We start from the raw sequence: 26,624 nt of genomic DNA on the forward strand, positions 1-26,624 counted from the left end.
GCGACAAAACAAAGAGCGACATCGACAACGGACTGCCTTGCGGTACACCGCGTCGTATGCTAACAGCTTGTGTCAGCTGACCGTTAACTGTGATCCTAGCAGTAATGCCGGTTATCATATTCCGAATGACTGCCACAGCTCGTTCTTCGAGTCCAATTCGTTGCAGGATGCGTTCTAAATAGTGATGACTAACGCGGTCAAAAGCTTTGCAAAAGTCAAGAAAAAGGAAAGCACATTTGATGTTGGTTACAGCCGCTACTGAAATAACGTCTCTGTACTCTGCAACCGGAGTCATAATGGATCTCCCTGGAAGGCAAGACTGATGTGAATAAATAACTTTCCCAAGGATGGGGGCCATTCTGCTATTAATCGCTCGGGCAATCGTTTTATAATCAAAGTTCAATAATGTGATTGGACGGAGATTATCAACTCGCTTGTGACCAGTTCTCTTCGGGACTAAAACAATTCTACCCACTTTCAAGTCGGCAGGAAGAGGACCACCACTCATGACTTCATTAACAATTTCAGTAAAAGTACCACCAAGGACATTCCAGAATTTGGTATAAAATTCCTTGGGCAAACCATCAGGACCAGGCGATTTAAAGGAAGGCGACTTGGAGATCAAGGCTAAAACTTCCTCGGGAGTGAAATCCGATAAAAAGTCGACATTGTCAGCAGGACTAATCGCCCTATCAAAAACATTGACCACTGCACTGACAGCAGGTTCATTGACAATCTCACTGGAATACAGTCGTTGGAAATGTTGGTGAATTTCACTAATAATGGCCGCTTGAGTAGAGAGTAATTCCCCATTATCTCTTTCCAAAACATCAATGAAAGCCCGGCGGCGGCGTGATAAATGCTTGAATAAATGGTACATAGATGTCATTTCGTCGGCTAAAACAGATTTAGGTTTGGATTTAACTTTCAGACCTTCCAATTGTTGACGCTTCAAGCTGACAAGTTTAGCCTTGACACGTTGAATTGATGGAAAGTTAGTGTTGGTCGCAGTGGATGAATCATACAATTGTCGCAACACAGTGTAGTAAAACTCAAAGGTCTTCTTGCAGGCGCGTGCTTTCTGAGCACTATAATAAATGAGACTTTTTCGAAGCTTTGGTTTGGCAACAGTGGTCCACCACATCGCTTTAGTCGGATAAAAAGTGATGGAACGCAAACAAGTTTCCCACACATGTCTGATAACGTCAAATAATTCAGCGTCCGCCAGATGCGATATGTTTAACATCCACGGGGAACGAAATAATTTGGTAGGCTGTCGATTTAAGTGAATTGTTGCCGCAACAGCGCAATGGTCGGTAAAACTAGCCGGGATTACGTCAACCGCTAGGAGTCGGTCACTGATACAGTCCGATAGATAAATTCTATCCAGACGGCTGCATGAAGTAACGGTGAAAAAAGTGAATTTAACTAAAGTAGGATACTGCAGTTCCCAAGCATCTTTCAGCTTAATATTCTTAACTAGCTCGTGCAGTTCTTTACAGTAGTTAAAATTAGGGGACTGATCGTTTTTACGTAGAACACAGTTAAAGTCACCTCCTATTATCAGGTTTTGAGGACTTCCCCGCAACAGATACGTAACATCCTCCTTATAAAAACGTGACCGTTCGAATTTGTTGCTGTTGCCTGACGGGGCATATAAGTTAACAAGGGTGACATCAAAAATTTTACAGCCCACTCCTCGACCGGAATCTAAAAACTCGATCTCCCCAACTGGAATACCTTCCCGTATGAAAAGTGCGGTACCTGTACTTTCCTCAGGAGCAACGTTTGATATGGTTTTAAAACCAGAGATGAAGAGATTCAAAACAGTAACTTCCTGTAACAACACAATATCAGCGTCAGATTCGTATAGAAACTGCTGTAGGGCCGCAATTTTGAGATCAGATCGAATCTTATTTATGTTCAGGGAGACGAATTTGTACGCTTGTGCCATTAGTACAGTGAGGTACGGAAAGGGTCACTAAACAACACTGGTCGCATTACAAGGGCATAGAAACTTCGGAATGGTCTGCATTGTCGGGAGGATCACGAACAGTCACTTGGGTGTCGTTGGGTTTGTTTTTCTTCCGTACTGCGTTGACGTTGGGTTGAACTTTGGTCCTACTACGTGCTCTGCTAGGGAACACATCGGCAGACGGAGGCGTGGGAGGGTCGTGAGTGACTTCGCAGTCCATAACGGGATGTGACGCCTCAGCCATCTGATCTGCAGAAAGAACTGACTCAGAAGGTGGACAAGTTTGTTTGTTGTCACTAGCACGAACTGCGTGTTTGTTTGTAGACGGACTTTGACTTCCTTCAGTTTGTACACAAATACTGCCTTCCTCGTTATGCTTATCGGGAGCACGCGCTTGTTGTGATTCGTCCTGTGGTGACGTCGCGACTTCAGGCGGCGGGCTCGGCTGTTGTGATGCCAAAGCTGCCTGTACGTCACTCGGAATGACGTCAATAGCCGCAACGTCGACAGCTGCGTGCGACGGTTCAGAAAAACGTGAGTTAGTAACCGTAACCGGCATCTCTTTCGGGACGTCATGTTCTAATTCCTGGAGATCTTCGTCCGGACTATCATCATCACACGTTCGTCGCCGTTTGTGGCTCAGCAGCTGCACGTCAGATTTGGAAGCAGGCGGATCTGTAACCGGTTTTGAAGGAAAGGGTGGAAAGTCGGCAACAGGCAAACCAGGCTCTGGGGGCAATATTTCACTATCACTAGGGCGTTCGATGTCCGTGATTGGTGCCTCCCTAACAAGATCGGCCAATGTCAATTTTCTACGCTGTTCCAAAGTACTTTTGAGAACAAAGACACGTTTAGGGCAGTTCGTACGCAAGTGGCCAGTTTCGTTACAAATAAAGCATGTGCCTGGTTGCCCACTGTAGGTGACATGCACTTTATACCCACAAACAATAAGATGGGAGGGGATATCTTGCTTGACGTGCATTTCGACTGACCGGACGCCACTAAAACACTGTAACCGATGTTGGCTAGACCAACGTTCGTTACGGATTTGCTTGACCTCCCCATACTTCGTCAAAATCTCACGTAAATAACAGTTTTCAACTTCCGGCGGCAGGTTGTACACACGGACATTTTTATATTCTACATCAGCATTGGATATGAGAACAGTACTCACCGAGGCGTCACGATGACGGAACTCAGCTCTGCTACCATGTTTTAACAGAATCCTCTCCAGTAACACAGGGTTTAACAACTTGACGAAGAAACAGTAGAGATCTGTGTCGTAATAGGCAGTATGAACCTGGTCAGACGTAATACCAATGACATCCACTATGAAATCGTGAACTTCCATGGAACTCGGTTGAACATGACGTGTAGACTTGTCAAATTCGAAACACAGAGTACATTTCCTTGGGAACAACCTGGACGACATATCCACTTATTAAACGGTCGAGACCGCTAACACAGAACGACACAAAACACTAAAAGCGAAGTGAAGTGACGGATGCACAAAACAGCAAATCTAGCAAACAACGTAAACAACGAAAGTAGTCACGGCTTGCACACGCTATTGCGGAGCGAAGGCACAACACGTGCGACCTGCACGGCGTCGCAAGCGGAACTGACATCCACTGAGCTAAAGAGGCGCAGCCTAGTGCACATTTCGGGTACTTCAATCTTATGGACCAGTCAATCGGAGCCCTTCAGCTGGAAACGCACCGCATTAGCGACCATTATTTGTATTTAGTTAGCACAGCTGCTGCTTTCCTACACATCTCACACGATATCGATGTACGCCTAAAATTCCAAAACAACACTTTTATTTCATTTCAGAGCTACTTTCAGCTTCAAAAACCATTCCTCTGATATTCATACGAAGCTAGGCATCGTCGTAACCCGTTACGTTCATTACGCAAGGCTCACGAGAGGGGCGCAGGTTGCATCCGCGTAGACACTAAATTTTGCGCCGATCAGCGTGGGGCTCGAACCCACGACCCTGAGATTAAGAGTCTCATGCTCTACCGACTGAGCTAGCCGGGCTCCACACAACGCGTCACGAACCATATAGTATTTATGCGACCTGCGACCATCTATGGAAGATCCTTTTGACTACAGCTTATTTCCTGCTGCCACAAATGAGCTACAATTCCTATTCAATGAAATAAATTTTCCGAAAGGCATCAAATCTACTTGAAATGATACGTGGCTATCAGCACCATTATTCAACACACATGCTCGACTGTGCGCAGACGCCTGTGGCGTAGCTCTTGGGTCCTGGGTCAGACGCAGTAGTTCCAAAAATCTCTCCTGAACGGCACTGTGCCGAAAATTTCGCTACACAACCCCTTTGTCTTGCTTGAGCTTCAGGTAGACGCCGGTTTGCAGCCAGGAAGCGGACAGCAGCAACTTTCAACTAGATTTGTAGTACTCAAACAACTCAGTAAAACAGCATGCATCTTTTGCAGAACTGGAAAAACTCGACCGTGACAGGATTCGAACCTGCAATCTTCGGATCCGAAGTCCGACGCCTTATCCATTAGGCCACACGGTCACTGGCGCAATATGCTTCCCCACACACACCTCATTGTCGCCATTTGTACGCTTGCCGGATTGAATTTCCCATCTTTGACGCAATTCTCCATCTCCAATTTCAGTACTAAAAAGGCGACGCTACTTCTTGCTGTGTCCCATCGCAAGTTACATTCAAGCCCTTGTGACGCTGATCAAACAAGAGGTTGCAAATCAGCTTCAATCGCTTACTGCCATCTCAGTCGCTTGCAGAAGGTGCCTCACCCTATGTCATACAATGGCGAGTTGCCGCTATTACCAAAGCGGCGGCGGCGGCGCCGACGACGACGACGACGACGACGACGACGACGACGACGACGACGACGACGACCGCGAGGGTCTCTACCAGGGGTAGAAAATATATCACAAGAACTAAGTATTCCACGTCGGCATTCTCCGGAGACTGCCAAAAGCAGCAGTTTCTGGTGCCTACTTTAATAGCACCGTTCGCACTATTCATTTGCGAGAGCATTTCTTAAATACCGAACCCATTCATAATTTTTTATATCCTTGACCGCTTTTTTCGAAAGATCTACGTTAGAAGGGGCTGTTACAAAATTCTTTTGCCTCCTGTGAGGATCGAACGCACGATCTCTGGTTTACTAGACCAGCGCTCTGCCACTGAGCTAAGGAGGCGCCGCCTAGTGCACATTTCGGGTACTTCAATCTTATGGACCAGTCAATCGGAGCCCTTCAGCTGGAAACGCACCGCATTAGCGACCATTATTTGTATTTAGTTAGCACAGCTGCTGCTTTCCTACACATCTCACACGATATCGATGTACGCCTAAAATTCCAAAACAACACTTTTATTTCATTTCAGAGCTACTTTCAGCTTCAAAAACCATTCCTCTGATATTCATACGAAGCTAGGCATCGTCGTAACCCGTTACGTTCATTACGCAAGGCTCACGAGAGGGGCGCAGGTTGCATCCGCGTAGACACTAAATTTTGCGCCGATCAGCGTGGGGCTCGAACCCACGACCCTGAGATTAAGAGTCTCATGCTCTACCGACTGAGCTAGCCGGGCTCCACACAACGCGTCACGAACCATATAGTATTTATGCGACCTGCGACCATCTATGGAAGATCCTTTTGACTACAGCTTATTTCCTGCTGCCACAAATGAGCTACAATTCCTATTCAATGAAATAAATTTTCCGAAAGGCATCAAATCTACTTGAAATGATACGTGGCTATCAGCACCATTATTCAACACACATGCTCGACTGTGCGCAGACGCCTGTGGCGTAGCTCTTGGGTCCTGTTCCAAAAATCTCTCCTGATCGGCACTGTGCCGAAAATTTCGCTACACAACCCCTTTGTCTTGCTTGAGCTTCAGGTAGACGCCGGTTTGCAGCCAGGAAGCGGACAGCAGCAACTTTCAACTAGATTTGTAGTACTCAAACAACTCAGTAAAACAGCATGCATCTTTTGCAGAACTGGAAAAACTCGACCGTGACAGGATTCGAACCTGCAATCTTCGGATCCGAAGTCCGACGCCTTATCCATTAGGCCACACGGTCACTGGCGCAATATGCTTCCCCACACACACCTCATTGTCGCCATTTGTACGCTTGCCGGAATGAATTTCCCATCTTTGACGCAATACTCCATCTCCAATTTCAGTACTAAAAAGGCGACGCTACTTCTTGCTGTGTCCCATCGCAAGTTACATTCAAGCCCTTGTGACGCTGATCAAACAAGATGTTGCAAATCAGCTTCAATCGCTTACTGCCATCTCAGTCGCTTGCAGAAGGTGCCTCACCCTATGTCATACAATGGCGAGTTGCCGCTATTACCAAAGCGGCGGCGGCGCCGACGACGACGACGACGACGACGACGACGACGACGACGACGACGACAACCGCGAGGGTCTCTACCAGGGGTAGAAAATACATCACAAGAACTAAGTATTCCACGTCGGCATTCTCCGGAGACTGCCAAAAGCAGCAGTTTCTGGTGCCTACTTTAATAGCACCGTTCGCACTATTCATTTGCGAGAGCATTTCTTAAATACCGAACCCATTCATAATTTTTTATATCCTTGACCGCTTTTTTCGAAAGATCTACGTTAGAAGGGGCTGTTACAAAATTCTTTTGCCTCCTGTGAGGATCGAACGCACGACCTCTGGTTTACTAGACCAGCGCTCTGCCACTGAGCTAAGGAGGCGCCGCCTAGTGCACATTTCGGGTACTTCAATCTTATGGACCAGTCAATCGGAGCCCTTCAGCTGGAAACGCACCGCATTAGCGACCATTATTTGTATTTAGTTAGCACAGCTGCTGCTTTCCTACACATCTCACACGATATCGATGTACGCCTAAAATTCCAAAACAACACTTTTATTTCATTTCAGAGCTACTTTCAGCTTCAAAAACCATTCCTCTGATATTCATACGAAGCTAGGCATCGTCGTAACCCGTTACGTTCATTACGCAAGGCTCACGAGAGGGGCGCAGGTTGCATCCGCGTAGACACTAAATTTTGCGCCGAACAGCGTGGGGCTCGAACCCACGACCCTGAGATTAAGAGTCTCATGCTCTACCGACTGAGCTAGCCGGGCTCCACACAACGCGTCACGAACCATACAGTATTTATGCGACCTGCGACCATCTATGGAAGATCCTTTTGACTACAGCTTATTTCCTGCTGCCACAAATGAGCTACAATTCCTATTCAATGAAATAAATTTTCCGAAAGGCATCAAATCTACTTGAAATGATACGTGGCTATCAGCACCATTATTCAACACACATGCTCGACTGTGCGCAGACGCCTGTGGCGTAGCTCTTGGGTCCTGAGTCAGACGCAGTAGTTCCAAAAATCTCTCCTGATCGGCACTGTGCCGAAAATTTCGCTACACAACCCCTTTGTCTTGCTTGAGCTTCAGGTAGACGCCGGTTTGCAGCCAGGAAGCGGACAGCAGCAACTTTCAACTAGATTTGTAGTACTCAAACAACTCAGTAAAACAGCATGCATCTTTTGCAGAACTGGAAAAACTCGACCGTGACAGGATTCGAACCTGCAATCTTCGGATCCGAAGTCCGACGCCTTATCCATTAGGCCACACGGTCACTGGCGCAATATGCTTCCCCACACACACCTCATTGTCGCCATTTGTACGCTTGCCGGAATGAATTTCCCATCTTTGACGCAATACTCCATCTCCAATTTCAGTACTAAAAAGGCGACGCTACTTCTTGCTGTGTCCCATCGCAAGTTACATTCAAGCCCTTGTGACGCTGATCAAACAAGATGTTGCAAATCAGCTTCAATCGCTTACTGCCATCTCAGTCGCTTGCAGAAGGTGCCTCACCCTATGTCATACAATGGCGAGTTGCCGCTATTACCAAAGCGGCGGCGGCGCCGACGACGACGACGACGACGACGACGACGACGACGACGACAACCGCGAGGGTCTCTACCAGGGGTAGAAAATACATCACAAGAACTAAGTATTCCACGTCGGCATTCTCCGGAGACTGCCAAAAGCAGCAGTTTCTGGTGCCTACTTTAATAGCACCGTTCGCACTATTCATTTGCGAGAGCATTTCTTAAATACCGAACCCATTCATAATTTTTTATATCCTTGACCGCTTTTTTCGAAAGATCTACGTTAGAAGGGGCTGTTACAAAATTCTTTTGCCTCCTGTGAGGATCGAACGCACGACCTCTGGTTTACTAGACCAGCGCTCTGCCACTGAGCTAAGGAGGCGCCGCCTAATGCACATTTCGGGTACTTCAATCTTATGGACCAGTCAATCGGAGCCCTTCAGCTGGAAACGCACCGCATTAGCGACCATTATTTGTATTTAGTTAGCACAGCTGCTGCTTTCCTACACATCTCACACGATATCGATGTACGCCTAAAATTCCAAAACAACACTTTTATTTCATTTCAGAGCTACTTTCAGCTTCAAAAACCATTCCTCTGATATTCATACGAAGCTAGGCATCGTCGTAACCCGTTACGTTCATTACGCAAGGCTCACGAGAGGGGCGCAGGTTGCATCCGCGTAGACACTAAATTTTGCGCCGATCAGCGTGGGGCTCGAACCCACGACCCTGAGATTAAGAGTCTCATGCTCTACCGACTGAGCTAGCCGGGCTCCACACAACGCGTCACGAACCATATAGTATTTATGCGACCTGCGACCATCTATGGAAGATCCTTTTGACTACAGCTTATTTCCTGCTGCCACAAATGAGCTACAATTCCTATTCAATGAAATAAATTTTCCGAAAGGCATCAAATCTACTTGAAATGATACGTGGCTATCAGCACCATTATTCAACACACATGCTCGACTGTGCGCAGACGCCTGTGGCGTAGCTCTTGGGTCCTGAGTCAGACGCAGTAGTTCCAAAAATCTCTCCTGATCGGCACTGTGCCGAAAATTTCGCTACACAACCCCTTTGTCTTGCTTGAGCTTCAGGTAGACGCCGGTTTGCAGCCAGGAAGCGGACAGCAGCAACTTTCAACTAGATTTGTAGTACTCAAACAACTCAGTAAAACAGCATGCATCTTTTGCAGAACTGGAAAAACTCGACCGTGACAGGATTCGAACCTGCAATCTTCGGATCCGAAGTCCGACGCCTTATCCATTAGGCCACACGGTCACTGGCGCAATATGCTTCCCCACACACACCTCATTGTCGCCATTTGTACGCTTGCCGGAATGAATTTCCCATCTTTGACGCAATTCTCCATCTCCAATTTCAGTACTAAAAAGGCGACGCTACTTCTTGCTGTGTCCCATCGCAAGTTACATTCAAGCCCTTGTGACGCTGATCAAACAAGAGGTTGCAAATCAGCTTCAATCGCTTACTGCCATCTCAGTCGCTTGCAGAAGGTGCCTCACCCTATGTCATACAATGGCGAGTTGCCGCTATTACCAAAGCGGCGGCGGCGCCGACGACGACGACGACGACGACGGCGACAACCGCGAGGGTCTCTACCAGGGGTAGAAAATACATCACAAGAACTAAGCATTCCACGTCGGCATTCTCCGGAGACTGCCAAAAGCAGCAGTTTTTTTTTTTTTTTTTTTCTTTATTGTATTTCAATTCCCCATCGGGGCGGGCTGGCAGCAGCATATGCGCTGCTCTTCAGCCGAAAGACATAGAACAAAACAAGAGAAGACATTTAAAAACAGCAAAGGAGAGAAGAAGGCGAACATAGATATAAAAAGGGAGAACATCATGGAAGGCAATATACAAAAAACGGGGTGACTGTAAAATGGAGATAAAAAACTGTTTAAAAGCAGCACACACAAAAAAGCCACACACTGCGACGATTAAAAGAACACAAGGCACAGTATGACTGGAGCATAAAGGTGTTGACGGATGGCATAGCACACAGCGTAACACTGACGGCGAACCTCAAGGCAGTACACAATTAAAATCACACCTCTTGACGCACACGGGAAACAGCACGAAACACAACACTGACGTGGCACACTGATGATGAGCAATACAGAGGATCTGCCAGGTTCAAGGAGATGAGGGAGACCTGAAGAAGGGAGGGAGGGGAAGAGATGGGGGAGGGGAATGGGGGGCGCTCGGAAGAGGGCCAGGTAGGGAGGGACGTGGGAAGGAGAGAGGCAAGTAAGGGGGGCAGGGTCTCAGGGGAGGGGGGGGATGGAGGAAAATCCGCTCTGGGAGAAGGAAGACAAAAGCAGCAGTTTCTGGTGCCTACTTTAATAGCACCGTTCGCACTATTCATTTGCGAGAGCATTTCTTAAATACCGAACCCATTCATAATTTTTTATATCCTTAACCGCTTTTTTCGAAAGATCTACGTTAGAAGGGGCTGTTACAAAATTCTTTTGCCTCCTGTGAGGATCGAACGCACGACCTCTGGTTTACTAGACCAGCGCTCTGCCACTGAGCTAAGGAGGCGCCGCCTAGTGCACATTTCGGGTACTTCAATCTTATGGACCAGTCAATCGGAGCCCTTCAGCTGGAAACGCACCGCATTAGCGACCATTATTTGTATTTAGTTAGCACAGCTGCTGCTTTCCTACACATCTCACACGATATCGATGTACGCCTAAAATTCCAAAACAACACTTTTATTTCATTTCAGAGCTACTTTCAGCTTCAAAAACCATTCCTCTGATATTCATACGAAGCTAGGCATCGTCGTAACCCGTTACGTTCATTACGCAAGGCTCACGAGAGGGGCGCAGGTTGCATCCGCGTAGACACTAAATTTTGCGCCGATCAGCGTGGGGCTCGAACCCACGACCCTGAGATTAAGAGTCACATGCTCTACCGACTGAGCTAGCCGGGCTCCACACAACGCGTCACGAACCATATAGTATTTATGCGACCTGCGACCATCTGTGGAAGATCCTTTTGACTACAGCTTATTTCCTGCTGCCACAAATGAGCTACAATTCCTATTCAATGAAATAAATTTTCCGAAAGGCATCAAATCTACTTGAAATGATACGTGGCTATCAGCACCATTATTCAACACACATGCTCGACTGTGCGCAGACGCCTGTGGCGTAGCTCTTGGGTCCTGAGTCAGACGCAGTAGTTCCAAAAATCTCTCCTGATCGGCACTGTGCCGAAAATTTCGCTACACAACCCCTTTGTCTTGCTTGAGCTTCAGGTAGACGCCGGTTTGCAGCCAGGAAGCGGACAGCAGCAACTTTCAACTAGATTTGTAGTACTCAAACAACTCAGTAAAACAGCATGCATCTTTTTCAGAACTGGAAAAACTCGACCGTGACAGGATTCGAACCTGCAATCTTCGGATCCGAAGTCCGACGCCTTATCCATTAGGCCACACGGTCACTGGCGCAATATGCTTCCCCACACACACCTCATTGTCGCCATTTGTACGCTTGCCGGAATGAATTTCCCACCTTTGACGCAATTCTCCATCTCCAATTTCAGTACTAAAAAGGCGACGCTACTTCTTGCTGTGTCCCATCGCAAGTTACATTCAAGCCCTTGTGACGCTGATCAAACAAGAGGTTGCAAATCAGCTTCAATCGCTTACTGCCATCTCAGTCGCTTGCAGAAGGTGCCTCACCCTATGTCATACAATGGCGAGTTGCCGCTATTACCAAAGCGGCGGCGGCGCCGACGACGACGACGACGACGACGACAACCGCGAGGGTCTCTACCAGGGGTAGAAAATACATCACAAGAACTAAGTATTCCACGTCGGCAATCTCCGGAGACTGCCAAAAGCAGCAGTTTTTTTTTTTTTTTTTTTTTCTTTATTGTATTTCAATTCCCCATCGGGGCGGGCTGGCAGCAGCATATGTGCTGCTCTTCAGCCGAAAGACATAGAACAAAACAAGAGAAGACATTTAAAAACAGCAAAGGAGAGAAGAAGGCGAACATAGATATAAAAAGGGAGAACATCATGGAAGGCAATATACAAAAAACGGGGTGACTGTAAAATGGAGATAAAAAACTGTTTAAAAGTAGCACACACAAAAAAAAACCACACACTGCGACGATTAAAAGAACACAAGGCACAGTATGACTGGAGCATAAAGGTGTTGACGGATGGCATAGCACACAGCGTAACACTGACGGCGAACCTCAAGGCAGTACACAATTAAAATCACACCTCTTGACGCACACGGGAAACAGCACGAAACACAACACTGACGTGGCACACTGTTGATGAGCAATACAGAGGATCTGCCAGGTTCAAGGAGATGAGGGAGACCTGAAGAAGGGAGGGAGGGGAGGAGATGGGGGAGGGGAATGGGGGGCGCTCGGAAGAGGGCCAGGTAGGGAGGGATGTGGGAAGGAGAGAGGCAAGTATGGGGGGCAGGGTCTCAGGGGAGGGGGGGGATGGAGGAAAATCCGCTCTGGGAGAAGGAAGAAAGAGGAGAAGGGGGCCCTGGGGAGGGGGGGGGGGGGAACAAGGCCGGGTTATAGTTGGAAGGAAGGGTATATGTCACGGCGAAGTTCGTCATCCGGGAGGGGAAGGCGGTGGAAATTGCCCTGATGAAGGAGATGGAGGTTGTGGAGGTGGAGAGAGGGAGGGATACAGCGATAGAGGCGCGGCAACGGGCGGGGGGTGGAGAGGAAGGAGGAAACCAGAGGGTGGGGGGGATCAAGCCTGCGAACAATGTAAAGGATGCGGAGATGTTGGAGGAACAAGAGGAGGTGGGGGAAGGGGAGCAGTTCATACAGGAGCCGTGTAAAAGCAGCAGTTTCTGGTGCCTACTTTAATAGCACCGTTCGCACTATTCATTTGCGAGAGCATTTCTTAAATACCGAACCCATTCATAATTTTTTATATCCTTGACCGCTTTTTTCGAAAGATCTACGTTAGAAGGGGCTGTTACAAAATTCTTTTGCCTCCTGTGAGGATCGAACGCACGACCTCTGGTTTACTAGACCAGCACTCTGCCACTGAGCTAAGGAGGCGCCGCCTAGTGCACATTTCGGGTACTTCAATCTTATGGACCAGTCAATCGGAGCCCTTCAGCTGGAAACGCACCGCATTAGCGACCATTATTTGTATTTAGTTAGCACAGCTGCTGCTTTCCTACACATCTCACACGATATCGATGTACGCCTAAAATTCCAAAACAACACTTTTATTTCATTTCAGAGCTACTTTCAGCTTCAAAAACCATTCCTCTGATATTCATACGAAGCTAGGCATCGTCGTAACCCGTTACGTTCATTACGCAAGGCTCACGAGAGGGGCGCAGGTTGCATCCGCGTAGACACTAAATTTTGCGCCGATCAGCGTGGGGCTCGAACCCACGACCCTGAGATTAAGAGTCTCATGCTCTACCGACTGAGCTAGCCGGGCTCCACACAACGCGTCACGAACCATATAGTATTTATGCGACCTGCGACCATCTATGGAAGATCCTTTTGACTACAGCTTATTTCCTGCTGCCACAAATGAGCTACAATTCCTATTCAATGAAATAAATTTTCCGAAAGGCATCAAATCTACTTGAAATGATACGTGGCTATCAGCACCATTATTCAACACACATGCTCGACTGTGCGCAGACGCCTGTGGCGTAACTCTTGGGTCCTGAGTCAGACGCAGTAGTTCCAAAAATCTCTCCTGATCGGCACTGTGCCGAAAATTTCGCTACACAACCCCTTTGTCTTGCTTGAGCTTCAGGTAGACGCCGGTTTGCAGCCAGGAAGCGGACAGCAGCAACTTTCAACTAGATTTGTAGTACTCAAACAACTCAGTAAAACAGCATGCATCTTTTGCAGAACTGGAAAAACTCGACCGTGACAGGATTCGAACCTGCAATCTTCGGATCCGAAGTCCGACGCCTTATCCATTAGGCCACACGGTCACTGGCGCAATATGCTTCCCCACACACACCTCATTGTCGCCATTTGTACGCTTGCCGGAATGAATTTCCCATCTTTGACGCAATTCTCCATCTCCAATTTCAGTACTAAAAAGGCGACGCTACTTCTTGCTGTGTCCCATCGCAAGTTACATTCAAGCCCTTGTGACGCTGATCAAACAAGATGTTGCAAATCAGCTTCAATCGCTTACTGCCATCTCAGTCGCTTGCAGAAGGTGCCTCACCCTATGTCATACAATGGCGAGTTGCCGCTATTACCAAAGCGGCGGCGGCGCCGACGACGACGACGACGACGACGACGACGACGACGACGACAACCGCGAGGGTCTCTACCAGGGGTAGAAAATACATCACAAGAACTAAGTATTCCACGTCGGCATTCTCCGGAGACTGCCAAAAGCAGCAGTTTTTTTTTTTTTTTTCTTTATTGTTATTTTCAAACCCGTACAAACAGGCAGGCTGTCAGCAGCATGGTACGCCGCTCTTCAGCCGTAGAGGAGATAAAGAAAGAACAGAAAGAATACACAAATGTGACAGAACGGTGGGTAATAAAACAGTAGACACATAAAGACAAACACGGAGCCGTTCACACTCGACGATAATGCACTACAAACTGGTGTCACGACGCACTAACACTGAAGATGGCGATGGCACAGGTGAACGATGGAGTATGACGGGAACACTGAACACGAAACACGACGGCACTCACGAGACACTGATGGCGATGATCTCTGGCGCGCGAATGTCCACTCAGCGTGTACGAGTCCGGGGACCTGCCAAGAGTGGAGGTGGAGGAGGAGGAAGGGGAAATGGGAGAGGGGAGAGCAGAGATGCCATGGGCAAAGGAGAGAGGGGGAGGGAGGAAGGGGGAGGGAAGCCCGGAGGAGAGGGTAGGAGGGAGGGGGGAAAGGAAAGAGAAGGGAAGGGAAAGGGGGGGGAGGGAGGGTGCCTGAAGGAAAGGACACAGGAGGGGGGGGGAGGATCAAAGTTGATAGGAGGGGTAGATGCAGGGGAAGAGGACATCATCAGGGAGGGGGAGCTGGCGGAAGCCACCTTGGTAGAGGGTAAGGAGGGTGGAGAGATGGAGACCGGGTGGGACGTGGGAGTACAGGCGCGGCAGCGGGCGGGGGTGGGAGAGGATCGGGGAGACGAGCGGGTGAGGAGGATCGAGTTTACGGGAGGTGTATAGGATTCGTATCCTTTCGAGGAAGAGGAGGAGGTGGGGGAAGGGGAGAAGGTCATATAGGATCCGCGTGGGGGAAGGGAGACGGATGCGATAGGCAAGGCGGAGAGCATGGCGTTCAAGGATTTGGAGGGATTTATAAAAGGAAGGGGGGGCGGAGATCCAGGCGGGATGGGCGTAACAGAGGATAGGGCGGATGAGGGACTTATAGGTGTGGAGGATGGTGGAGGGGTCCAGACCCCACGTTCGGCCGGAAAGGAGCTTGAGGAGACGGAGTCGGGAACGTGCCTTGGCTTGGATTGTCTGGAGATGGGGAGTCCAGGAGAGGCGACGGTCGAGGGTGACGCCAAGGTACTTAAGGGTGGGGGTGAGAGCGATGGGACGGCCATAAACGGTGAGATAGAAATCAAGGAGGCGGAAGGAGGGAGTGGTTTTGCCTACAATGATCGCCTGGGTTTTGGAAGGATTGACCTTGAGCAACCACTGGTTGCACCAAGCGGTGAACCGGTCAAGATGGGATTGGAGAAGGTGTTGGGAGCGTCGCAGGGTGGGGGCAAGGGCGAGGAAGGCGGTGTCATCGGCAAACTGGAGAAGGTGGACGGGGGGTGACGGCGGCGGCATGTCCGCCGTGTACAACAAGTACAGAAGGGGGGAGAGGACGGAGCCTTGGGGCACACCGGCGGAGGGGAAAAAGGTGTAGGAATCGGTGTTATGGATGGTGACATAGGAAGGACGGCGGGAGAGAAAGGAACCGATCAGACGAACGTAGTTAATGGGAAGGGCGAAGGTTTGGAGCTTGAAGAGGAGACCGGAATGCCATACGCGGTCATATGCGCGTTCGAGGTCAAGAGAGAGGAAGATTGCGGAGCGACGGGAATTGAGCTGTTCGGAAAGGAGATGAGTGAGGTGAAGGAGAAGATCGTCGGAAGAGAAGGACGGCCGAAAGCCACACTGGGTAACGGGGAGGAGGCGGTGCTGGCGGAGATGCTGGTGGATGCGGCGGGTGAGGATAGATTCCAGGACCTTGCTGAAGACCGAGGTAAGGCTGATGGGACGGTAGGAGGAGACGGCGGACGGCGGTTTGCCAGGTTTGAGGAACATGAGGATACGGGAGGTTTTCCACAGGTCGGGGTAGTAACCGGTGGACAGGACTACATTGTAGAGCCTGGCCAGGGTGGAGAGAAAAGAGACAGGAGCTTCACGAAGGTGACGGTAGGTGACACGATCGTGACCAGGAGCGGTGTTGCGTTTGGTGCGGAGTGTATTGATGAGATCTTGTGTGGTGATGGGGGCATTAAGGTCCGTGTGTGGAATGTTGTCCAAGTACTGGAAACCAGGAGCGAGGGGAGGGACAGAGGTGTCAGTTCGATCGCGGATATCTGGGAAGAGGGAGTAATCGAACTGGGGATCATCAGGGATGGAAAACACATCGGACAGGTAGGAGGCAAAGTGATTGGCCTTACTAAGGGCGTCAGGGAAGGGGTGATCATCGTGGAGAAGAGGATAGTAGGGGGTGGGTTTAGTTCCGGTAAGGCGACGGAAAGCGGTCCAGAACTTGGACGAGTTTATAGGGAGGGTAGCAGTTAAACGGGTGCATGTCTGTCGCCAGTCCCGGCGTTTCTTGGCCGCGAGCAAATTTCGAATGTGTCGCTGTAGTTGCCGGTGGCGTCGTAGTGTGTCCGGGTCACGCGTGCGGAGGAAGGCACGGTAGAGACGACGGGATTCACGGAGGAGGAGGACGGCCTGTGGTGGTAGGGTAGGACGGTGGGGGTGGATGGCAACAGTAGGGACGTGGGCCTCCACGGCCTCAGACAAGGTCTGCTGGAGAAAGGAGGCGGCATGGGTGACATCATCGGGACGGCGGTAGGCGAGAGGGTGGCTATCGACCTGAGTGGAGAGGGTATCCCGGTAGGCATTCCAGTTGGCACGGGAATAGTCATGGATGTACTTAGGGGGAGGGTCATGACGAGGGTCGGGGCGGGGGCGACGGCCGTCTGAAACGGTGAGGAGGACAGGGAGATGGTCGCTACCAATAGGCTCCAGGACATCCACCGTAATGCGACCAAGGAGGTTGGGGGAGGAGAGGATAACATCGGGAGTGGAGTTGGATTCGGGACGAGTGTGCTGGGGGATGGGGATGAGGTCGCCTTGAAGGGAGGAGAGGAACCGATGCCACCGCCGTAACTGGGCAGCGGAGCGACTATGGATGTTGAGGTCGGCGGCGATCACATAGGAGGAGAAGGTACGGTCGATGTGGGAGAGGAAGTCGAAAGGAAGAGGGGCGTTGGGGCGGACATAGATGGTGGCACAGGTAATGGTAAGGCCGGGGAAGAAGAGACTAAGGATCAGGTGTTCGGTGGGGTCGGGAAGGAGAGGCTGGAGCCGAACGGGGATCTGGCGGTGGTGGCCAATGGCAACTCCGCCACGCGCAACTGGGAGGGGATTATCGGAGCGGTGGAGGAGATAGGGGGAGGTGTGGATGGAGTGGTGGGGTTGGAGGAAGGTTTCATTGAGGAGGAAGGCATCCACACGGTGGGTAGCAAGGGTGTGCAGGAAGAGGTTCTTGTTGGCGGGAAGGGAGCGGATATTGTTGAAAAGGATACGATGCTGTCGCGCCATGATAAGGACTTATACGAGGGTGTCAAGGCGGGAGAAGGTGAAATGGGCCTGGTTATTGGAAAAGGTGGCGTACATTTTAAGGTGGAATATGGAACGGGCGGCGAGGGAGATCTGTTGTAAGGTGTGGGGGCGCTGAAAGGGATGGACGTTTTGAAGGACAATGGTGAGGAACCTGATGATGTCCTCAGCAGTGGGGGGGGGATGAAGGGAATTGCCAGGAGGGGTGGGGGCGTCCAGGGGACGGACAGGTACGGTGAGTTCAGGAGTGGTGGGAGGGGGTCGGGCTTTGCACTTTTGGGAGTAGGTGGGGTGGGGGAGGCTGCAGGTATTACAGGAGGGAGGGGATTGGAGGTTGGGGCACTGCCGGAGGAAGTGCGCTTGTCGACAATGCGGGCAGGTGGGGGCCTCGCGGCACTCTGCTGTTGGATGTGCATTGTAGCGCAGACATCTCTGGCAGCGCAGGGATTGAGGGGGGGAACGGGAGGGGTCGACCTTGTACCGCTGATTGAAGAGGAGGGCACCCTCCTTCAGGAGACGGTCAATGGAGGGGGCGTCCTCAGAGAAAACCCGCATAAGGCGGGTGGGGCCGGTCGCGTTGAAAATGCGGCGGACCGCCCGCACCTCCAGGGTGGGATGGGCCTTCAGCTCCGCCAGCACCTCCTCCTCCGTGATCGACGGGCTAAGCCGAGTGATCACGGCGGTGAGGGTCGGCGGGCGACGCGGGGGTTGGGGTTGGCGGGTAGGAGATGGGGAGGGAGCAGGGGTGAGGGAGGCGTGTGGACCAAAACGGGTGATGGGGAGGCGGGAGAGGATGTCAGTATGGAGGGTTGGGCTGGGGGAGGAGATAAGAACAGAATCCCGTCTGGGAGTAAGGAGAGAGATGGGGGCGCCAGGGAAATGTTGGCGGAGGAGGAGGGAGAGATTCCGGGCCTCGAGGAAGGAAGGATCGGGACGGGACAGGAGATATTTGTAGAGACCGGGTGGGGAGGAGGAGGAGGAGGAGGGAGCGGGGCCTGGTGGGGAGACGTCCATGGCATTTTGGGGTGGGGATGGCGGGCGGGGTGGAGCCTTTTTAGGAGCAGAGGAAGTGGAGGCGCCACTAGGGCGTTTGACAGCGGCAGATGGGCGGGTGGTGACAGGAGGGACGGGAACGATGGGGAGGTGGTGGGAAGGGACAGGTCCCGGCACGGACGCAGCAGTCGGCGCCGGAGATAGTGACTGTGACGGTGCAGGCGAATGTGGCAGTGATGGTGATGGTGACGATGATGACGGTGGTGGCGGTGATGGCGATGGCGATGGCGATGGGGAGAGCTGGGCGTGGGCAGTGGCCCGACGGGCCACCACCCTAGCCGGAGCTGCTGTGACAGGCTGGGGGAGTGGGGGGAAAGGACCAGAACGAGAGGAAGAGGCGGGAGATGGGGAGACAAAAAGCGAGGGCGAAGGGATAGAGAGGAGGGGAGGGATGGAAGGAGGGGGGTGGGACTGGGCACACCAAGTGATAGTGGTGGAGGCGGCGGAAGGGGACGTATACACGATGGCGGTGGTGGTAGTAGTGACGGTGGTGGTGGGGGCGGACATGACGACAAGAAGAAGAAAGAAAAACACAGCACTAAAAGGACAGGACACACACTGGGGGACGAGGGACGACGGACGGCGACGGCGGACGGCGGACGGCGGACGGCGGACGGCGGACGGCGGACGGCGACGGCGACGGCGAGAGGCAGGGACGCTGCTGCCGCGGACGGGGCCGGGGCGGCGGCTGCTGCTGCAAGCAGCAGTTTCTGGTGCCTACTTTAATAGCACCGTTCGCACTATTCATTTGCGAGAGCATTTCTTAAATACCGAACCCATTCATAATTTTTTATATCCTTGACCGCTTTTTTCGAAAGATCTACGTTAGAAGGGGCTGTTACAAAATTCTTTTGCCTCCTGTGAGGATCGAACGCACGACCTCTGGTTTACTAGACCAGCGCTCTGCCACTGAGCTAAGGAGGCGCCGCCTAGTGCACATTTCGGGTACTTCAATCTTATGGACCAGTCAATCGGAGCCCTTCAGCTGGAAACGCACCGCATTAGCGACCATTATTTGTATTTAGTTAGCACAGCTGCTGCTTTCCTACACATCTCACACGATATCGATGTACGCCTAAAATTCCAAAACAACACTTTTATTTCATTTCAGAGCTACTTTCAGCTTCAAAAACCATTCCTCTGATATTCATACGAAGCTAGGCATCGTCGTAACCCGTTACGTTCATTACGCAAGGCTCACGAGAGGGGCGCAGGTTGCATCCGCGTAGACACTAAATTTTGCGCCGATCAGCGTGGGGCTCGAACCCACGACCCTGAGATTAAGAGTCTCATGCTCTACCGACTGAGCTAGCCGGGCTCCACACAACGCGTCACGAACCATATAGTATTTCTGCGACCTGCGACCATCTATGGAAGATCCTTTTGACTACAGCTTATTTCCTGCTGCCACAAATGAGCTACAATTCCTATTCAATGAAATAAATTTTCCGAAAGGCATCAAATCTACTTGAAATGATACGTGGCTATCAGCACCATTATTCAACACACATGCTCGACTGTGCGCAGACGCCTGTGGCGTAGCTCTTGGGTCCTGAGTCAGACGCAGTAGTTCCAAAAATCTCTCCTGATCGGCACTGTGCCGAAAATTTCGCTACACAACCCCTTTGTCTTGCTTGAGCTTCAGGTAGACGCCGGTTTGCAGCCAGGAAGCGGACAGCAGCAACTTTCAACTAGATTTGTAGTACTCAAACAACTCAGTAAAACAGCATGCATCTTTTGCAGAACTGGAAAAACTCGACCGTGACAGGATTCGAACCTGCAATCTTCGGATCCGAAGTCCGACGCCTTATCCATTAGGCCACACGGTCACTGGCGCAATATGCTTCCCCACACACACCTCATTGTCGCCATTTGTACGCTTGCCGGAATGAATTTCCCATCTTTGACGCAATTCTCCATCTCCAATTTCAGTACTAAAAAGGCGACGCTACTTCTTGCTGTGTCCCATCGCAAGTTACATTCAAGCCCTTGTGACGCTGATCAAACAAGATGTTGCAAATCAGCTTCAATCGCTTACTGCCATCTCAGTCGCTTGCAGAAGGTGCCTCACCCTATGTCATACAATGGCGAGTTGCCGCTATTACCAAAGCGGCGCCGACGACGACGACGACGACGACGACGACGACGACGACAACCGCGAGGGTCTCTACCAGGGGTAGAAAATACATCACAAGAACTAAGTATTCCACGTCGGCATTCTCCGGAGACTGCCAAAAGCAGCAGTTTCTGGTGCCTACTTTAATAGCACCGTTCGCACTATTCATTTGCGAGAGCATTTCTTAAATACCGAACCCATTCATAATTTTTTATATCCTTGACCGCTTTTTTCGAAAGATCTACGTTAGAAGGGGCTGTTACAAAATTCTTTTGCCTCCTGTGAGGATCGAACGCACGACCTCTGGTTTACTAGACCAGCGCTCTGCCACTGAGCTAAGGAGGCGCCGCCTAGTGCACATTTCGGGTACTTCAATCTTATGGACCAGTCAATCGGAGCCCTTCAGCTGGAAACGCACCGCATTAGCGACCATTATTTGTATTTAGTTAGCACAGCTGCTGCTTTCCTACACATCTCACACGATATCGATGTACGCCTAAAATTCCAAAACAACACTTTTATTTCATTTCAGAGCTACTTTCAGCTTCAAAAACCATTCCTCTGATATTCATACGAAGCTAGGCATCGTCGTAACCCGTTACGTTCATTACGCAAGGCTCACGAGAGGGGCGCAGGTTGCATCCGCGTAGACACTAAATTTTGCGCCGATCAGCGTGGGGCTCGAACCCACGACCCTGAGATTAAGAGTCTCATGCTCTACCGACTGAGCTAGCCGGGCTCCACACAACGCGTCACGAACCATATAGTATTTATGCGACCTGCGACCATCTATGGAAGATCCTTTTGACTACAGCTTATTTCCTGCTGCCACAAATGAGCTACAATTCCTATTCAATGAAATAAATTTTCCGAAAGGCATCAAATCTACTTGAAATGATACGTGGCTATCAGCACCATTATTCAACACACATGCTCGACTGTGCGCAGACGCCTGTGGCGTAGCTCTTGGGTCCTGAGTCAGACGCAGTAGTTCCAAAAATCTCTCCTGATCGGCACTGTGCCGAAAATTTCGCTACACAACCCCTTTGTCTTGCTTGAGCTTCAGGTAGACGCCGGTTTGCAGCCAGGAAGCGGACAGCAGCAACTTTCAACTAGATTTGTAGTACTCAAACAACTCAGTAAAACAGCATGCATCTTTTGCAGAACTGGAAAAACTCGACCGTGACAGGATTCGAACCTGCAATCTTCGGATCCGAAGTCCGACGCCTTATCCATTAGGCCACACGGTCACTGGCGCAATATGCTTCCCCACACACACCTCATTGTCGCCATTTGTACGCTTGCCGGAATGAATTTCCCATCTTTGACGCAATTCTCCATCTCCAATTTCAGTACTAAAAAGGCGACGCTACTTCTTGCTGTGTCCCATCGCAAGTTACATTCAAGCCCTTGTGACGCTGATCAAACAAGAGGTTGCAAATCAGCTTCAATCGCTTACTGCCATCTCAGTCGCTTGCAGAAGGTGCCTCACCCTATGTCATACAATGGCGAGTTGCCGCTATTACCAAAGCGGCGGCGGCGCCGACGACGACGACGACGACGACGACGACGACGACGACGACGACGACCGCGAGGGTCTCTACCAGGGGTAGAAAATATATCACAAGAACTAAGTATTCCACGTCGGCATTCTCCGGAGACTGCCAAAAGCAGCAGTTTCTGGTGCCTACTTTAATAGCACCGTTCGCACTATTCATTTGCGAGAGCATTTCTTAAATACCGAACCCATTCATAATTTTTTATATCCTTGACCGCTTTTTTCGAAAGATCTACGTTAGAAGGGGCTGTTACAAAATTCTTTTGCCTCCTGTGAGGATCGAACGCACGACCTCTGGTTTACTAGACCAGCGCTCTGCCACTGAGCTAAGGAGGCGCCGCCTAGTGCACATTTCGGGTACTTCAATCTTATGGACCAGTCAATCGGAGCCCTTCAGCTGGAAACGCACCGCATTAGCGACCATTATTTGTATTTAGTTAGCACAGCTGCTGCTTTCCTACACATCTCACACGATATCGATGTACGCCTAAAATTCCAAAACAACACTTTTATTTCATTTCAGAGCTACTTTCAGCTTCAAAAACCATTCCTCTGATATTCATACGAAGCTAGGCATCGTCGTAACCCGTTACGTTCATTACGCAAGGCTCACGAGAGGGGCGCAGGTTGCATCCGCGTAGACACTAAATTTTGCGCCGATCAGCGTGGGGCTCGAACCCACGACCCTGAGATTAAGAGTCTCATGCTCTACCGACTGAGCTAGCCGGGCTCCACACAACGCGTCACGAACCATATAGTATTTATGCGACCTGCGACCATCTATGGAAGATCCTTTTGACTACAGCTTATTTCCTGCTGCCACAAATGAGCTACAATTCCTATTCAATGAAATAAATTTTCCGAAAGGCATCAAATCTACTTGAAATGATACGTGGCTATCAGCACCATTATTCAACACACATGCTCGACTGTGCGCAGACGCCTGTGGCGTAGCTCTTGGGTCCTGAGTCAGACGCAGTAGTTCCAAAAATCTCTCCTGATCGGCACTGTGCCGAAAATTTCGCTACACAACCCCTTTGTCTTGCTTGAGCTTCAGGTAGACGCCGGTTTGCAGCCAGGAAGCGGACAGCAGCAACTTTCAACTAGATTTGTAGTACTCAAACAACTCAGTAAAACAGCATGCATCTTTTGCAGAACTGGAAAAACTCGACCGTGACAGGATTCGAACCTGCAATCTTCGGATCCGAAGTCCGACGCCTTATCCATTAGGCCACACGGTCACTGGCGCAATATGCTTCCCCACACACACCTCATTGTCGCCATTTGTACGCTTGCCGGAATGAATTTCCCATCTTTGACGCAATTCTCCATCTCCAATTTCAGTACTAAAAAGGCGACGCTACTTCTTGCTGTGTCCCATCGCAAGTTACATTCAAGCCCTTGTGACGCTGATCAAACAAGAGGTTGCAAATCAGCTTCAATCGCTTACTGCCATCTCAGTCGCTTGCAGAAGGTGCCTCACCCTATGTCATACAATGGCGAGTTGCCGCTATTACCAAAGCGGCGGCGGCGCCGACGACGACGACGACGACGACGACGACGACGACGACCGCGAGGGTCTCTACCAGGGGTAGAAAATATATCACAAGAACTAAGTATTCCACGTCGGCATTCTCCGGAGACTGCCAAAAGCAGCAGTTTTTTTTTTTTTTTTTTTTTTTCTTTATTGTATTTCAATTCCCCTATCGGGGCGGGCTGGCAGCAGCATATGCGCTGCTCTTCAGCCGAAAGACATAGAACAAAACAATAGAAGACATTTAAAAAAACAGCAAAGGAGAGAAGAAGGCGAACATAGATATAAAAAGGGAGAACATCATGGAAGGCAATATACAAAAAACGGGGTGACTGTAAAATGGAGATAAAAAAACTGTTTAAAAGTAGCACACACAAAAGGCCACACACTGCGACGATTAAAAGAAACACAAGGCACAGTATGACTGGAGCATAAAGGTGTCGACGGCTGGCATAGCACACAGCGTAGCACTGACGGCGAACCTCCAGGCAGCACACAATTAAAATCACACCTCTTGACGCACACGAGAAAAGCACGAAACACAACACTGACGTGGCACACTGATGTTGATCAATACAGAGGATCTGCCAGGTTCAAGGAGATGAGGGAGACCTGAAGAAGGGAGGGAGGGGAAGAGATGGGGGAGGGGGAAATGGGGGGGGCGCTCGGAAGAGGGCCAGGTAGGGAGGGATGTGGGAAGGAGAGAGGCAAGTATGGGGTGCAGGGTCTCAGGGGAGGGGGGGATGGAGGAAAATCCGCTCTGGGAGAAGGAGGAAAGAGGAGAAGGGGGCCCCGGGGAGGGGGGGGGGAACAAGGCCGGATTATAGTTGGAAGGAAGGGTATATGTCACGGCGAAGTTCGTCATCCGGGAGGGGGAGGCGTTGGAAATTGCCCTGATGAAGGAGATGGAGGGTGTGGAGGTGGAGAGAGGGAGGGATACAGCGATAGAGGCGCGGCAACGGGCGGGGGGTGGAGAGGAAGGAGGAAACCAGAGGGTGGGGGGGATCAACCCTGCGAACAATGTAAAGGATGCGGAGATGTTGGAGGAACAAGAGGAGGTGGGGGAAGGGGATCAGTTCATACAGGAGCCGTGTGGGGGAAGGAAGGCGGATACGGAAGGCAAGGCGGAGCGCATGGCGTTCAAGGATTTGGAGAGCCTTGTAAAAGCGGGTGGGGGCGGAGATCCAGGCGACGCTGGCATAACAGAGGATAGGACGGATGAGGGATTTGTAGGTGTGGAGGATGGTAGAAGGATGCAATCCCCATGTCCGGCCGGACAGGAGTTTCAGCAGGCGGAGGCGGGAATGGGCTTTCTGCTGGATGGTCAGGAGATGAGGGGTCCAGGTGAGGTGTCGGTCAAGGGTGAGGCCAAGGTATTTCAGGGTGGGGGTGAGTTGGATAGGACGACCATAAAGGGTGAGGTAGAAATCTTGGAGGCGGAAGGAGCGAGTGGTACGGCCTATGATGATTGCCTGGGTTTTGGAGGGGTTGAGACGGAGGAGCCACTGGTTACACCAAGTGGTGAACTGGTTAAGGTGGGTTTGGAGGGTACGTTGAGACCTTTGAAGGGTAGGATAGAGAGCCAGGAAGGCGGTGTCATCAGCATATTGGAGAAGGTGAACTGGTGGGGGTGGCTTGGGCATATCAGCTGTATACAAGAGATAAAGGAGAGGGGAGAGGACAGAACCCTGGGGGACGCCAGCCGTGGGATAAAAGATACGGGAGTTGGTGTTGTGGAGGGCGACATAGGAAGGACGGTGCGAGAGGAAGGAAGCGACCAGACGGACAAAATTGATAGGCAGGGCGTAGGTTTGGAGTTTAAAGAGGAGACCGGGATGCCATACACGGTCATAGGCATTTTGGAGGTCAAGGGAAACAAAAATGGCGGAGCGACGGGAGTTGAGCTGGAGGGACAGAAGGTGAACAAGGTTGAGGAGTTGGTCATCAGCAGAGAAGGAGGGTCGGAAGCCACACTGGGTAAGGGGGAGGAGGTGGTGTTGAGCAAGGTGCCGATGGATACGGTGGGAGAGGATGGATTCAAGGACCTTACTGAAGACGGAGGTGAGGCAGATGGGACGATAGGAAGAGGCGGCAGAAGGGGGTTTGTTGGGTTTGAGGAAGAGGAGGACGCGGGAGGTCTTCCACAGGTCAGGGTAGAAGCCAGTAGAGAGGATGACATTATAGAGATGGGCGAGGACAGTTAGGAAGGAATAGGGGCTTTCTCGAAGGTGACGGTAGGTGACACAGTCGTGACCAGGGGCCGTGTTGCGTTTGGACTGGAGGAGAAGTTTAATGTCTTGTGCTGTGATGGGAGTGTTGACGTCCGAGGGGGGCAACTGCCCCAAGTACTGGAGACTAGGAGCAAGTGGAGCGACTGAGGTATCAGCACGTTCCATGACGGTGGGGAAAAGAGAATAATCAAAGTGGGGATCATCGGGGATGGAGAAGACCTCGGAAAGGTGGGAAGCGAAGTGGTTGGCCTTACTGAGGTTGTCTGGAAGGGGGCGATCGTTATGGAGAAGGGGGTAGTGGGGAGCGGAAAGGGAACCAGTAAGACGATGGAAGGCAGACCAGTACTTGGAGGAGTTGATAGGGAGGGTGGCATTGAGTCGTGTGCAGGTCTGGCGCCAGTCCCGGCGTTTCGTTGCTGTAATAAGGTTCCGT

The 26,624-nt window shown here is 50.7% G+C and overlaps 26 non-coding genes across 26 annotated transcripts; all 26 read right to left on the reverse strand.

The window, feature by feature from the left end:
• Positions 1-3,939: 3,939 nt before the first annotated feature.
• Trnak-cuu lies at positions 3,940-4,015 on the reverse strand. The gene has a single exon. It is a non-coding gene; the product is annotated as a tRNA-Lys (tRNA).
• A 438-nt stretch (positions 4,016-4,453) lies between these two features.
• On the reverse strand, positions 4,454-4,526 carry Trnar-ucg. The gene has a single exon. It is a non-coding gene; the product is annotated as a tRNA-Arg (tRNA).
• A 581-nt stretch (positions 4,527-5,107) lies between these two features.
• Trnat-agu lies at positions 5,108-5,179 on the reverse strand. Its single transcript has one exon. It is a non-coding gene; the product is annotated as a tRNA-Thr (tRNA).
• Positions 5,180-5,497: 318 nt separating this feature from the next.
• Positions 5,498-5,573, reverse strand: Trnak-cuu. Its single transcript has one exon. It is a non-coding gene; the product is annotated as a tRNA-Lys (tRNA).
• A 423-nt stretch (positions 5,574-5,996) lies between these two features.
• On the reverse strand, positions 5,997-6,069 carry Trnar-ucg. Its single transcript has one exon. It is a non-coding gene; the product is annotated as a tRNA-Arg (tRNA).
• A 575-nt stretch (positions 6,070-6,644) lies between these two features.
• On the reverse strand, positions 6,645-6,716 carry Trnat-agu. The gene has a single exon. It is a non-coding gene; the product is annotated as a tRNA-Thr (tRNA).
• Positions 6,717-7,037: 321 nt separating this feature from the next.
• On the reverse strand, positions 7,038-7,112 carry Trnak-cuu. The gene has a single exon. It is a non-coding gene; the product is annotated as a tRNA-Lys (tRNA).
• Positions 7,113-7,548: 436 nt separating this feature from the next.
• On the reverse strand, positions 7,549-7,621 carry Trnar-ucg. The gene has a single exon. It is a non-coding gene; the product is annotated as a tRNA-Arg (tRNA).
• Positions 7,622-8,190: 569 nt separating this feature from the next.
• Trnat-agu lies at positions 8,191-8,262 on the reverse strand. Its single transcript has one exon. It is a non-coding gene; the product is annotated as a tRNA-Thr (tRNA).
• Positions 8,263-8,580: 318 nt separating this feature from the next.
• Trnak-cuu lies at positions 8,581-8,656 on the reverse strand. The gene has a single exon. It is a non-coding gene; the product is annotated as a tRNA-Lys (tRNA).
• Positions 8,657-9,094: 438 nt separating this feature from the next.
• Trnar-ucg lies at positions 9,095-9,167 on the reverse strand. Its single transcript has one exon. It is a non-coding gene; the product is annotated as a tRNA-Arg (tRNA).
• A 1,209-nt stretch (positions 9,168-10,376) lies between these two features.
• Trnat-agu lies at positions 10,377-10,448 on the reverse strand. The gene has a single exon. It is a non-coding gene; the product is annotated as a tRNA-Thr (tRNA).
• A 318-nt stretch (positions 10,449-10,766) lies between these two features.
• On the reverse strand, positions 10,767-10,842 carry Trnak-cuu. The gene has a single exon. It is a non-coding gene; the product is annotated as a tRNA-Lys (tRNA).
• Positions 10,843-11,280: 438 nt separating this feature from the next.
• Positions 11,281-11,353, reverse strand: Trnar-ucg. Its single transcript has one exon. It is a non-coding gene; the product is annotated as a tRNA-Arg (tRNA).
• A 1,531-nt stretch (positions 11,354-12,884) lies between these two features.
• Trnat-agu lies at positions 12,885-12,956 on the reverse strand. The gene has a single exon. It is a non-coding gene; the product is annotated as a tRNA-Thr (tRNA).
• A 318-nt stretch (positions 12,957-13,274) lies between these two features.
• Positions 13,275-13,350, reverse strand: Trnak-cuu. The gene has a single exon. It is a non-coding gene; the product is annotated as a tRNA-Lys (tRNA).
• A 438-nt stretch (positions 13,351-13,788) lies between these two features.
• Positions 13,789-13,861, reverse strand: Trnar-ucg. The gene has a single exon. It is a non-coding gene; the product is annotated as a tRNA-Arg (tRNA).
• Positions 13,862-19,604: 5,743 nt separating this feature from the next.
• Positions 19,605-19,676, reverse strand: Trnat-agu. The gene has a single exon. It is a non-coding gene; the product is annotated as a tRNA-Thr (tRNA).
• A 318-nt stretch (positions 19,677-19,994) lies between these two features.
• On the reverse strand, positions 19,995-20,070 carry Trnak-cuu. Its single transcript has one exon. It is a non-coding gene; the product is annotated as a tRNA-Lys (tRNA).
• A 438-nt stretch (positions 20,071-20,508) lies between these two features.
• Trnar-ucg lies at positions 20,509-20,581 on the reverse strand. Its single transcript has one exon. It is a non-coding gene; the product is annotated as a tRNA-Arg (tRNA).
• Positions 20,582-21,141: 560 nt separating this feature from the next.
• On the reverse strand, positions 21,142-21,213 carry Trnat-agu. Its single transcript has one exon. It is a non-coding gene; the product is annotated as a tRNA-Thr (tRNA).
• Positions 21,214-21,531: 318 nt separating this feature from the next.
• On the reverse strand, positions 21,532-21,607 carry Trnak-cuu. The gene has a single exon. It is a non-coding gene; the product is annotated as a tRNA-Lys (tRNA).
• Positions 21,608-22,045: 438 nt separating this feature from the next.
• On the reverse strand, positions 22,046-22,118 carry Trnar-ucg. Its single transcript has one exon. It is a non-coding gene; the product is annotated as a tRNA-Arg (tRNA).
• Positions 22,119-22,690: 572 nt separating this feature from the next.
• On the reverse strand, positions 22,691-22,762 carry Trnat-agu. The gene has a single exon. It is a non-coding gene; the product is annotated as a tRNA-Thr (tRNA).
• Positions 22,763-23,080: 318 nt separating this feature from the next.
• On the reverse strand, positions 23,081-23,156 carry Trnak-cuu. The gene has a single exon. It is a non-coding gene; the product is annotated as a tRNA-Lys (tRNA).
• A 438-nt stretch (positions 23,157-23,594) lies between these two features.
• Trnar-ucg lies at positions 23,595-23,667 on the reverse strand. The gene has a single exon. It is a non-coding gene; the product is annotated as a tRNA-Arg (tRNA).
• Positions 23,668-26,624: the final 2,957 nt, after the last annotated feature.

The sequence above is a fragment of the Schistocerca piceifrons genome, unplaced genomic scaffold (genome assembly GCF_021461385.2).
Source record: "Schistocerca piceifrons isolate TAMUIC-IGC-003096 unplaced genomic scaffold, iqSchPice1.1 HiC_scaffold_1772, whole genome shotgun sequence".
NCBI classification, from domain to species: Eukaryota; Metazoa; Arthropoda; class Insecta; order Orthoptera; family Acrididae; genus Schistocerca; species Schistocerca piceifrons.